This window comes from Taeniopygia guttata, chromosome 1A (genome assembly GCF_048771995.1).
Source record: "Taeniopygia guttata chromosome 1A, bTaeGut7.mat, whole genome shotgun sequence".
NCBI classification, from domain to species: Eukaryota; Metazoa; Chordata; class Aves; order Passeriformes; family Estrildidae; genus Taeniopygia; species Taeniopygia guttata.
Genome location: NC_133025.1, coordinates 60,734,191 through 60,745,550, shown reverse-complemented (window position 1 = coordinate 60,745,550; position 11,360 = coordinate 60,734,191). Strand labels below are relative to the sequence as shown.

The following is an 11,360-nucleotide window of genomic DNA, read 5'->3' as shown; positions in this document are numbered from 1 at the left end:
TAAATCTTTAAAGGAAGAAGGGTTTCTAATTTCCATGGAGTGATTGAACTAGGGGATTAGGAATCTCATTTTGCACCTCTAAGCGTCTAAGCTCAAACTTTTAAGTTAGTGTAAGCGAAGCTCATTCCTGAGAAAAATTGAAACTGAGGAAGAAAATAATAGTATTTCTAAGTAAAAAAATGCAATATACAGTGGGGGAGTTTATCCATCTGTATTTACCATGAAACCCTATGTTGATTAGGGGCTTTGTGAAAAGTTGATTTTCCAGTTCAGCAAAACTTATAGAAAAAAACATTTGCTTCAGGTCAGCTGCAGCTAGTTGCTCTCCCTCTCACTCATTAAAATGAAAAGCAAGTGTTCTCACTTCATTCAACCTTTTTGATGTGAAGCAGAGCTTTAGAGCAGACCTTCTCCCAGAGCTTGGTCCTGGTCACTGGACTCAGGAGGATTCTTAATTTCTGTGGTTACAATGGCACTTGAGGTCACATATAACTAGGCCCTAAAACAAGGAACACAATCCAGGGTCCCAGCCCCTGATGGATGTCTAACCAATGGAATCTCATGGCTTGTGGAATAAGTTTTCATCAGTCCCCTAAGAGGAGGAACTTCCCTTTGTCTGAGGTGGGCCACAGATGAGAGGATGTCGGTCTGCAGGTGATGGAGAGGGAAAGTGTCCCTGTGATGGCACTGCTGAGAGAGTGCAAATCTCGTGGGCAGGTCTGGGCTCCCCACTGCAAGGAAGACCTTGAGGGGCTGGAGCACGTCCAGAGAAGGGAACGGGGCTGGGGGAGCGGCTGGGGGAGCTGGGGGGGGCTCAGCCTGGAGAAAAGGAGGCTCAGGGGGCCCTTCTGGCTCTGCACAGCTCCTGACAGGAGGGTGCAGCCAGATTATATTGTAAATGCAGGCGGACCTAATGGGAAGAAATGACAATGTCTGACTCAGTTCAGAAGGCTGAATTATTTCTTTATTATAACTATGCTAAAATATATTAATATATTATATAAAAGGAGGATATAAAACTACATATTACTTTCTCTATCTCTAACAACTCGTGACCCTCTCTGAGAGTCCAGCCCCAGGTGGGTTGGATTGGCCATCAGGCTCAAACAATCCTTACCTGAATCCAATCAAGCCATCACCCCAGGTAGACAATTCCCCAAACACATTCCACATGGGAAAAACAAGGAGCAGAAATAGAAATTGTCTTCTCTTTCATTTCTCTCTGTGCACCTCTGTGAAAAATCTGAGAGGGAGAGAAATGTGCTTGCCACAAGATTAGGATTGGCCTATTCTCCCAAATAACGGGAGACAGGACATGGGGAAGTGTCCTCAAGCTCTGCCCAGGGAGGTTCACTTGGCCATGGAGGAAAATTTCTTCATAGGAAGGGTTTTCAAGCATTGGAAAAGGCTGGCTAGAGAATGGTAAGGTCATTATCCCTGGACATATTTAAAAGTCATGGATATGGCACTTGGGGTCATGGTTTCGTGGTGGCCTTGGCAGTGTTTGGTTAACAGTTGGTCTTGATGTTTTTAGAGATCTTTTCCAGCCTAAATGATTTTTTTGATTTATAGAACAGAACATTTCCAAATAGCACTGAGATGCTGTATTAACTTCTGAACTGGTAGGAAGCATCAGTACGCTGGATTGACTGTTGGTGGAATAACTTTTCCACATGGTCATAAATTGACAGTTTAATCACAGTGTTAAGGAGGGTTTATTTTTTCAGTAATAACTTTGGTTAATATTATGTGTTTCACTTTTCAGTCCAGCAATCTTCAATGCGAAAAGAGTGGCTTGAAAAATAGAAGGGAGAAGGGGCAGTGTATACAGGAGTGTATCCAGCCTTAGGAATAGTGCCCTGCAGTGTCATATCTTACAAAGCAGGCCAATCAATATTGTTATGGAAGTTTATGAAAAACCTGCCTTGTGCAAGTTTGGAAAACTTCTGCTCATCTTCCTTATGAAGCAGTGGTGTTGAGATGGTCTTGTCACATGCAGATCCTTTGCTCTGGATGCTTTGGGGTTTGATATTGTGCCTGAGAAGGTATGAGATCATACCCTGATCTCATACCATCTGTTTAACAGATGGGTGTGTATGGCAAGGCTAATGGTTAAAAACCTGGCTCCACTTAGGTCAGTGGTATCAAGATCTTACCCATGATTGGAGGGGGAGGAAGAAAAAAGTGTCCAAAGATAGGTCTCCTAAATCACTGCTGGGAAAGCCTGTAGGCCTTAGAGCCTTGTTTATTTACCCTTCTGTCGTTTGGCTGATAGTTATTTGTGCGTGGCTTTTGAACAGAATATTTGATCTTTGTCTATGTCTGTGTGTTTGTTGGTGCAGACTATTAATACATGTAACTGCTGAAAGATATTAAAGAAGTGCAGATCCTATTTCTAATGAAACTGTGAAAATTATAAACTTGGCTGGTATTGATCAGAATCCTGTTTGTCCATACTGTTCTGTAATGAATGTAGCACAGGTATCAATCATGTTTATTGGTAACTCAAGGTGCCCTGTTTGCTGCACCAGACCAGGTGATTAGGTTGTTTTCTTGTTAGCTAAATTGCTCTCTTTTCTTTTCTTTCTTTTCTTCTCTTTAGACATCCAACAACACATAGATCATCCCTGGATTTCTTTAACCCACAGAATACAATTTTTATACCCTCACTAAAATGTTAAAAGTTTGTGGACTGGAGCATGGCTGGGTGGGGCACTATTCAGTTTCCAGCCTAAAACCCAGCAATGGCTCCTAAAATACAGTCCTTGACAGATTAAACCCAGCTGTTGCACAGGTGCACTGAGGCCGTGCAGCGAGGAAGTTTGCCCACTTATAAACTTCTGCCTGTGTGCGTCATTAAACCAAGATATTTTTGGACCTCAACTATATACTTTTTGTTTTTTGATTAGGCAAGGCAAGTGGTCTTCATTAAAGCCACAGACAGCAGAATGGTTTCATCTAAATTCTCCCCTGTAATTGCAGAAAGACAAACACAAGTCTCATAATGCTCTGATTCTTCCCCATCCAGCTAATTCAGCCATTCTATAATTGAGAGTAAAGCCTACAGAATCTTAATTGTTTGTTTAATCTGACACTTCAGCATCCAATCTGCACTGAAATAGTATATGTGGAGTTACATTTTCTAGATTTTTCTCATTGACTCTGAAAAAGCTGTGACGTCCCATTAGGAATATAATAAAGAGTATAGAGAGTCAGTTCTATGGGGAGCAGTTCAGGGAGCTGTGTGTGAAGAAAAAGAGTCTCAGGGGGCCCTTCTGGCTCTCCACAGCTCCCTGACAGGAGGCTGCAGCCAGGGGTGTCAGGCTCTTTTCTTAGGGAACAGGGATGGGACGAGAGGAAAGGGCTTCAAGCTGTGCCAGTGGAGGTTCAGGCTGGACATCAGGAGGAATTTCTTCACCAAAAGGGTGGCCAGGCATTGGCAGGGACTATGCAGGGATTCGGTGGAGTCCCCATCCCTGGAAGTATCCAAGGAACAACTGGATGTGGCACTCAGTGCTCTGGTCTGGGTGGCAAGGTGAGGATCAGGCACAGCCTGACCTTGGAGGTCTTTTCCAAGCTGAATGGATCTGTGATTCTATGGAATGGCCCAGGGAGTAACTGTAGTAGAAAATTTGCTTTAAAGAAGTAGTGTGGTGTATTTATCTGAGTGAATTCATGTGCACACCCAAGCTTCTCTTGCCTTTGCAGAATTCAGTAAATAATGTGCAATAAATGTGCCCTGCAGGCAGGAATCAGTGACTACAGTGTGTAACTTGCTTATGCCAGGTACTGGGGGAGCCCCAGGTAGTGACAATCCCATCTGTTCCTACTGATTCCAGCTGCAGGTGTGACCGATAAGCAAGGGGGAGAAAAACCCCTTAATTAGTCCCCACATGTTTTTGTTTTATAAAAAAGACAATTCTCCTAATGTGTAAAGCCAGTATTGATGGGGCTAATTGTAATCTTTGCCATAACCCTTCCTTGCTCAAAGACAAAGCTTGTCACTTGCAATGACCCTTCCTCAGGTGACAGCTATGGTCTGGAGGCAAAAAAAGCTTAGCACTTCCATAATTACTAAGAAAGGAGGGAGGTCGCAGTTGTATGCAACTCCTTCCATACTGCAATGTGCTGCATTTCTGATTGTTGACTTGCTCCTGAGCAGGACAGGAGGAAAAAGAAGATGTCTCTGCACAGGAATATCTTGAAATTTTGTATTTTACTTTGAATACTTCTCCTGGTGCTTCTCCCAGCCAGAGATGGAGTCTGAACTCCTATTTTTTTATAGCATTGTCATTGTACTTCTCTGATGGGATTTTCTGTCTCAATCCCAAAGCCTGCTGTATCAGTGAGGTCTAAAATTTAATTATGTGTTTTGGAAGAAAGCATTTCCTCCATGTTTTTGATCTTATTATCTGATCATTGCATTAAATCATTAAATCTACATTTGCATTGTATTTGGAAGCAGGCTGTTCTTGTAAGTTTGACTTTAATGGGCTCCAAATAGAAGATTACCATGCTGATTCAATTACTACATGCTACACATTGTTGCAGGTCCTGAATGCTCAAGAACATTTTGCAGTTCCTGAGATGTCTAATTCCAAGCTGAAAATGGCAGCACAGCAAGGCATTAGCAATAGCATAAAAGTGCATGGTAAGTTTTCTATCTGCTGTTGTCTGAAGTGGAATTTGGTGCAGAAATCCCATCTGGTAATTTACATTCTAGCAGAAAAAGTCACCGTGAGGAATTGAATGCTTCAAAAGAATCGAGGCTTCCATTACTTTGCATTCAAAAATAAATGCTTTAAATGAGGTTATGAAGCAGGAGCTCACTACTGGGGTCAATCCTCTCCTTGAAGGCTTGAGGCTTGATTAGGTTCAGACTCTTAAATTGTGCACACAGCTGATACATGAATTAATGGGATTGTGATCATTGGCTTCAAATGCATCGAGCTGATCCCTGATGTTTCTGATGTGAACTTTAGCAAACATGGAACTTGAGCTGTGTAGAACCTTCACTTTTGCTGTGAAGAGGCTTTCACGAGCCTTTCATTTTAAGGACATTTCTCTTGTTTACCAAGGTCTGCTTTCTTGTGTTTCCATTTTAAAATAGACTAATGTATGTTTTTTAACTCTTGTTCCATTTATGTTAATTTTTATTTCATTGTTTGCATAAATCCATCAGCCTTTTACCTCTCCTTAGCTGATATGTGCTGAATATCTATGGTCCCATTCATAAGGGACTGCAGAATTGAATTTTGATCCAGTTCCACAGCTGACATTCTGCTATGGGCTGTGGATGTAAATAATGTGAAATTTAAACAGTAGATGAAAATTATTTTAAGAACGTTTGTTAGGGTTACTGTATTATGCAGTAGATTTCACTGTATGAGAAAGCTGTTATGAAGGTAGGATGTAATTTGAACTTGAATTTTCAGAAGATAACCTATAGCTAAAGCTGTGATAGCATCAGAAAAATAGATACTTTGAATTCATTTTTGCAAATGAATGATACAATCAATGCCATAGTTCTCATAAGGGTTGCTTTCATGTTTTCAATACTTTGGATTGAAAGATGATGTGGGTTGCTCTAGCTTCCCTCATCATGGCTTCTGTTGAGATGCATGTGACTTTTTACATGACTCCAGTCTCCCTTTAGGCACACCACAAACGCAATAAAACAATTTTTTTACATATTTATATTGTCCTCTAAATCACAGAATCATAGACTGGTTAGGCTTTAAAGATCTTAAAGATCATATCGTTCCAATGCCCTGCTATTGGGAGTATAAACATCTAGTGCAACTGTGGTGGGGAGAAAAAAAAAGGAAAAGAAAAAAGCACAATTGTTCTAGTTTTATTTAATAAAAGCTGCAAAGTCCAGCACAGGTGATTGAATTCCCAGCCTTCTGCCAGCACCTGAAGCGACTTCCACACTCACAGCAAAAAAACTGTTCATTTCCATTTGGTTTTTCCTGAGATATTCCTATGGGGAAAAGAAACTTATCATCTCTAGTCCAAAAGCACTTGTGAACTTTTTTTGAAAGTTGGTGGGAAATCCTCTTAGTGCTTTGGGTTACAGGACAGTGAGCTCCTTCATTTGCCATCTGCAGCTTTGGAACACCTGAGCTGGGAAGCTTGTGCTTGGCATCTGCCTTTAACAAGAGTGCTTCTGCTTCTTTTTGTGTCTGTGTGTTTGCAGAGCATCTGAGAAGAACTTTTGTCTTTCTTGTGTATCTGACTGAAGAAGAAATGGGCAACTGGAGTAAAAGGCGAGGAAGATATTATTTGCAATATTTTATTTTAGGCTCATTTTTTTAAGCATGGCAAATGTGAAATCCATACTCTGACCTGCAATTCACCATTTTATATTATTTCCTTATTTTTTGTACTTCCCTTGAGATCAACAGTCCTTCATATAGAAAATCTTTTGTACAACAAATCATTTCTCCAGCAGCTATTTTCTGAGGGCATGATGGTAAAGGACATTCCAAGCCATTTAATTTAAAGTGCAGTGCCTGAGACTGCTTTCCTTGTCACCATTGCTCAGTATGAGGTTCTCATCAGATTTTTTTTTTGCATAATAGGTGAAGTTATTGTTTCACAATGAGTTTGACAAACGCATTGAGTTTGGATAAATGATAAATATGTCCCAGTATAAGCCAGCAGCAAATTTATAGTGCTTTTCCCTGGACTTGTTTGTGTCAGGTGCTGTTCCCAGTTCTCCATGCAGCTGTGGCATTTCCCTTCTGTCCTGACTTGTAAGGACCTCTGATGTCCCAGTCCAGGCTTTCTCTTAAGCAGAACTTTCTGGTTGTGCAGGATTGTATGGTGCTTTTTCACTGTTGACAGAAGTCCACTAGGATGCAAACCACCGAACTCCCATTCTCACTGTGACCTAAACCAGGATTTAAACTGAAGTCTCTGGAGGTGAAAAACCAGGCTACTAACAAGTGATGGGAGAGCTTCACATAGCTTGGTTCAGATAAAAACCTTAATGTTAAGCTTTTCTGAAACCATTCTGGTCCATAAAGCAGCATTTCAGTCCCCTGAGAGTGTTTGCCTTTTCTGATTCATTGCATAATGAGATAGGGACTCCATTTCTGAAACACCAACAAAACCAACTTTTTTTTTTTTTCATAATGATTTTGACTAAAATCAGTGAGAAAAGGAATGCATGCAAACATTAAAAAAAAAAAAACAAAACAAAAAAAAAAAAAAACCACATTAAGAAGGCCTCATGTTTTGCAGTCTCAAACACTGGGTTTGTTTTCTGGAAAACAGTCTGGAAATGTTTCCTCTTACTTGAAATTTTGTTTTACCATAGTAGTAAGTCTCAATGAGAGAAGCAAAACTCTGGTCCTTATGTCAGAGGGGTCTAGATGAAGGACTGGGTTTAAATAGACATTAGAAAAAGAAACTAATAGTAAGAATCTGAATCACTGGGACCAGACTGCCTAGGAAATGAGTGTCATTTCTATCACTGAACATGAGTGGCTAGATAAAGGTTTTGGAGAACTGAAAATCTTAGGGCTGATCCCAGGATAGGAGTGTGCATTATAAATTGTCTTCAAATGGCTTCCAGGTTTATGATTCTGTAATTACTTGTCTGATACAACAAAATTCTCAAGTGTATTAATCTTCATGTGAAAATATCATACTAAAAAAAAACCCTATATCTTAAAGATCACTCATAATTTACTTTATTTGGCATAGCTTAGCAAAGACTTCCCTGTTAAAATTATGGCAGCCTTTGCTTGCTGTGGCTTCATTTTGGTCTTCCAGAAAACCTTTGCACAAAGCATTTGGGAGATGCCAATTGACTAGTAACTATATCCTGAAATTGCTGTTCTGATTTTAACCCCAAAATAGTGGTTTATTTTGCATCCTGAAATGAATAGGGTGCTTTCACTTCCCTTATTCTTGACACTCAAAAGTTTAAATATGTGTGGGAGAGACATGTAGAGGAAGAACTGATGGTGTGAGAAGTACTAGATACAACTACTGGAAACAGTGGTTCCAGTAGATGAGACCCACTCAGATAATAAAAATATGAGTCAGCTCTCACTCATGTGCTAACAGAGAAATCAAATTTTCTCTAACCAACTGTTTTTAAATTTTCTACATAAACACAATGATGCATCAGGATATGTCTAAAAATAATTCCTCCTCCACAAACCCTGCACAAAACCACTTGTGCTTCTCAAACACAACTACTGTGCTGTGAAGCCATGGGTGAGTGAATGGGCTTGGTTAAGATGAGTTTCAATCAAACCCTTGTTACAGATAAGAAAAAATAATTCTAGAATGTGTGTCCTGAAGGGAAGCAATGAGCTGAATGTGCTACCATGGTTCCTCCATTTAACACGGCTTTGTCAAGTCTCACAGTGCTCATTGGTGTGATGAGCTTCTCTGAGTTACTCCAATTTTTGCTAGTTTCTGGAAGTGATGTGTCCTTGTTTTTTGCCTTCCCAAGAACTATTGAAAGTGCCTCTCATCTGAGCTGCATAGTTTCATACAAAAAATTAATTCAGCTGAATTGACATCTGGCAAAAAAGGTCACTAGAGCTATTCATTTTGCTGTGATCAGCTCAAGTAGGAGCTGGCTGAAAGGGCAAGATAGTATTTGAATGTGATGTAGGGAAAGTGGTGTTACACTGGAAAGTAGGAAACAAGCTCATTTTTACATTTCTGCTTTTGCTTTTTAGAAATCAGCTCATAAACCTGTATTGATCTGCTATTGCTCTATTATGTTTGCCTGCTGCTGTGTAGCTTGGTGAGAGAAGAGACATTCTGGCTGTGCCTTCTTTCTGTGCAGTGTTAGCTGGGACTGGTTGAAGTGCACACAGGGGATGATGCTGCTGTTGGGGACTGTGTGGCAGGAGTTTTAGGGCTGACTGTGTGGAGCAGGACACACGTGGGAGACACGAGGCTGGAGAGGATGTGACAAGGCAGCACTGATGTTTGTCATGGTGTGGAAACCCTGCTTTCTGTGGATCACTGCAGTCGGTGACAGGCTTTGTGCTCTCCTCTATAGGAGCTCCTTCTGAGGACCATCAGGATGTCAAAATCATGGAATCACAGAATGGTTTGACTTGGAAGAGATGTTAAAGCTCTTCCCACCCCCTGTCATGGACAGGGGCACCTCCCAGGTTCTCCAAGCCCCATCCACCCTGGCCTTGGGTATTTCCAGGGATGGGGCAGCCACAGCTTCTCCAGACAACCTGTGCCAGGGCCTCACCACCCTCAAAGGGAAGATTTTCTTCCTAAGAGCCAATCAAAGCCTGCTTTCTTTCAGTGTGAGGCCATTTCCCTTGTCCTGTCATTCCAGGCCTTTGTCAATAGTTTCTCTCCATCTTCGTACCAGGTTCCCTTCAGGTACTGGAAGGCTTTTGTAAATCCAAATAACTTAGATTCCTCTTGTGTGGCAAGCACATTTCTCTCCCTCTCAGGATTTTTCATAGAGGTGCACAGAGAGAAATGAAAGAGAAAACAATTTCTATTTCTGTTCCCTGTTTTCTCATGTGGAATATGTTTGGAGAATTGTTTACCTGGGGTGAGTGCTTGATTGGATTCAGGTGAGGATTATTTGAGCCTGATGGCCAATCCAACCCACCTGGGGCTGGACACTGGAGAGAGTGTTGACGAGTTGTGTTAGAGTCAGAGAAAATAGTATGTAGTTTTAGTATCCTCCTTTTATGTAGTATATTAATGTATTTCACATTTATAATAATGAAATCATTCAGCCTTCTGAATTGAGTCAGACATGGTCATTTCTTCCCATTGGGTTCACCTGCATTTACAATGCTCTTGAGTAATGGAAAACTGTATTCTTAAGAGGGTTAGTTCAGTACCCTACAAAAATGAGTTATTGTGGTCTAAATTCAGTAATAATAGTCAACAATTTTGGATTTTCAAATGTGTTCTGAAATGACATAATCCTGCTCCTATTTAAGCCACTATTGGGATTGAGGTGGACTAGAGTTAGATGCAAAAAAAAGTGTTTTCAGAAATCCCACCATGAGTACAGAAGAAGAGTTAGAGTGTCAATGCGGTGCATTCTTGAAAAGAAATAAAAAACAAATCCATTCAAGTATGACTTCAACAAATTCTGTCATTTTATGCAAAAAGGTGTTTCACAGATATTTACAGTTCCTAAAAAGATAACTTTAGTATTAAAATTTGAAAGATTAACAGTAATCTTTACAAGTTTAAAAATATTCTGGTTGGCCTTTTCAAAGCAGTTCTAAATTTTAAACATAAAATAGTAAGTGTTGCGTGGGTTGTATTTTGCCTTAATCCTCAAGTGCATGATCCTGAAATAAATTTTGAGCTAAGTCCCCTGTGACCAGAAATATTCCTTTAAACTCTAGGGACTGAGCCAGCTATAGTTTCATTTTATGCCAACTAGCCAGATGTATTTTAAAGAAATAAAATTCTATTCTAAGAAAAATAAATTCAAAACTCTTTACCATAAAGTCTAAAAAATAAAGCTAAAAACTAACATAGACTTTATTTCCAGAATAGCTTAGAATAAATATGAAAAAAATCTGTGTCACATGTGATCAGAACTGATGTTTGTGCATTGCAGGAGCGTTGCCTGAGCAAGGACCAGGGCAAGTGCCTGGACACACACAGGAAAGAAATTTCAGCAGGAGTTTTATATTTGATAGTGGCATCTCCTTTCTTATATAGCACTGAAATATTTTTGACCAAAAACCACGGAAATTTTTGCAACTTCCATTGCTTGGCCGAGTTTCAAGAAGCCTTGCTTTGACTGAAAAGCTCTAAATAATGAGAGATAAGCACAGGACTGGACAGAGTCTGATTCTTAATGCAATGAATCTGAGTGCAGGGAGGCTCCCCTGGCCTGGCACATGGGCATTGGCATCACACACACAACTGACTCCTGGTAGCGACTTCTAGTAGTGATTTACAAACAGGGGCTTAGAATTGTTCTGAAGTTGCACCCTCAAATGCATGCTGGTGCCCTGGTTTTCTCCCATTCTCCTCCACCATCTGTTCCTTGCATTCCCTTTTCTGTACTCCTCCATTGTGAATATTCCTCCATTCACGACCCCTGCTGCCTTTTTTCCCCTATTTGCTGGCATTTAGCGTTATATCAGCAGAAAATTACTGCAGGATTTACTTCTATAAAGCAGCAAGTAGACTTGAAATCAAGGAACAGTTTCAAAGATGGGTTTGTTGTGTTCCTGTGAACATATCATAACTATAATGAGGGTTTGGAATATTTTGACATATGCCATAGGGGTAACCTCATCGTTACCCACCCACAGTGACTCTGATCTTGAGTGATCTCATTCCATATCCTCAGCGTAGTTCTGGCATGTTCCCTCTCTATG

The 11,360-nt window shown here is 40.4% G+C and overlaps 1 long non-coding RNA gene across 1 annotated transcript in view; it reads left to right on the top strand.

The window, feature by feature from the left end:
* The first annotated feature begins 4,290 nt into the window (after positions 1 to 4,290).
* LOC115493429 (uncharacterized) overlaps positions 4,291 to 11,360 on the top strand; it is a 78,914-nt gene continuing 71,844 nt past the window's right edge. The window contains exon 1 of the long non-coding RNA XR_012053623.1: positions 4,291 to 4,651. This is a non-coding gene — a long non-coding RNA (uncharacterized lncRNA). The remainder of the gene's footprint in view (positions 4,652 to 11,360) is intronic.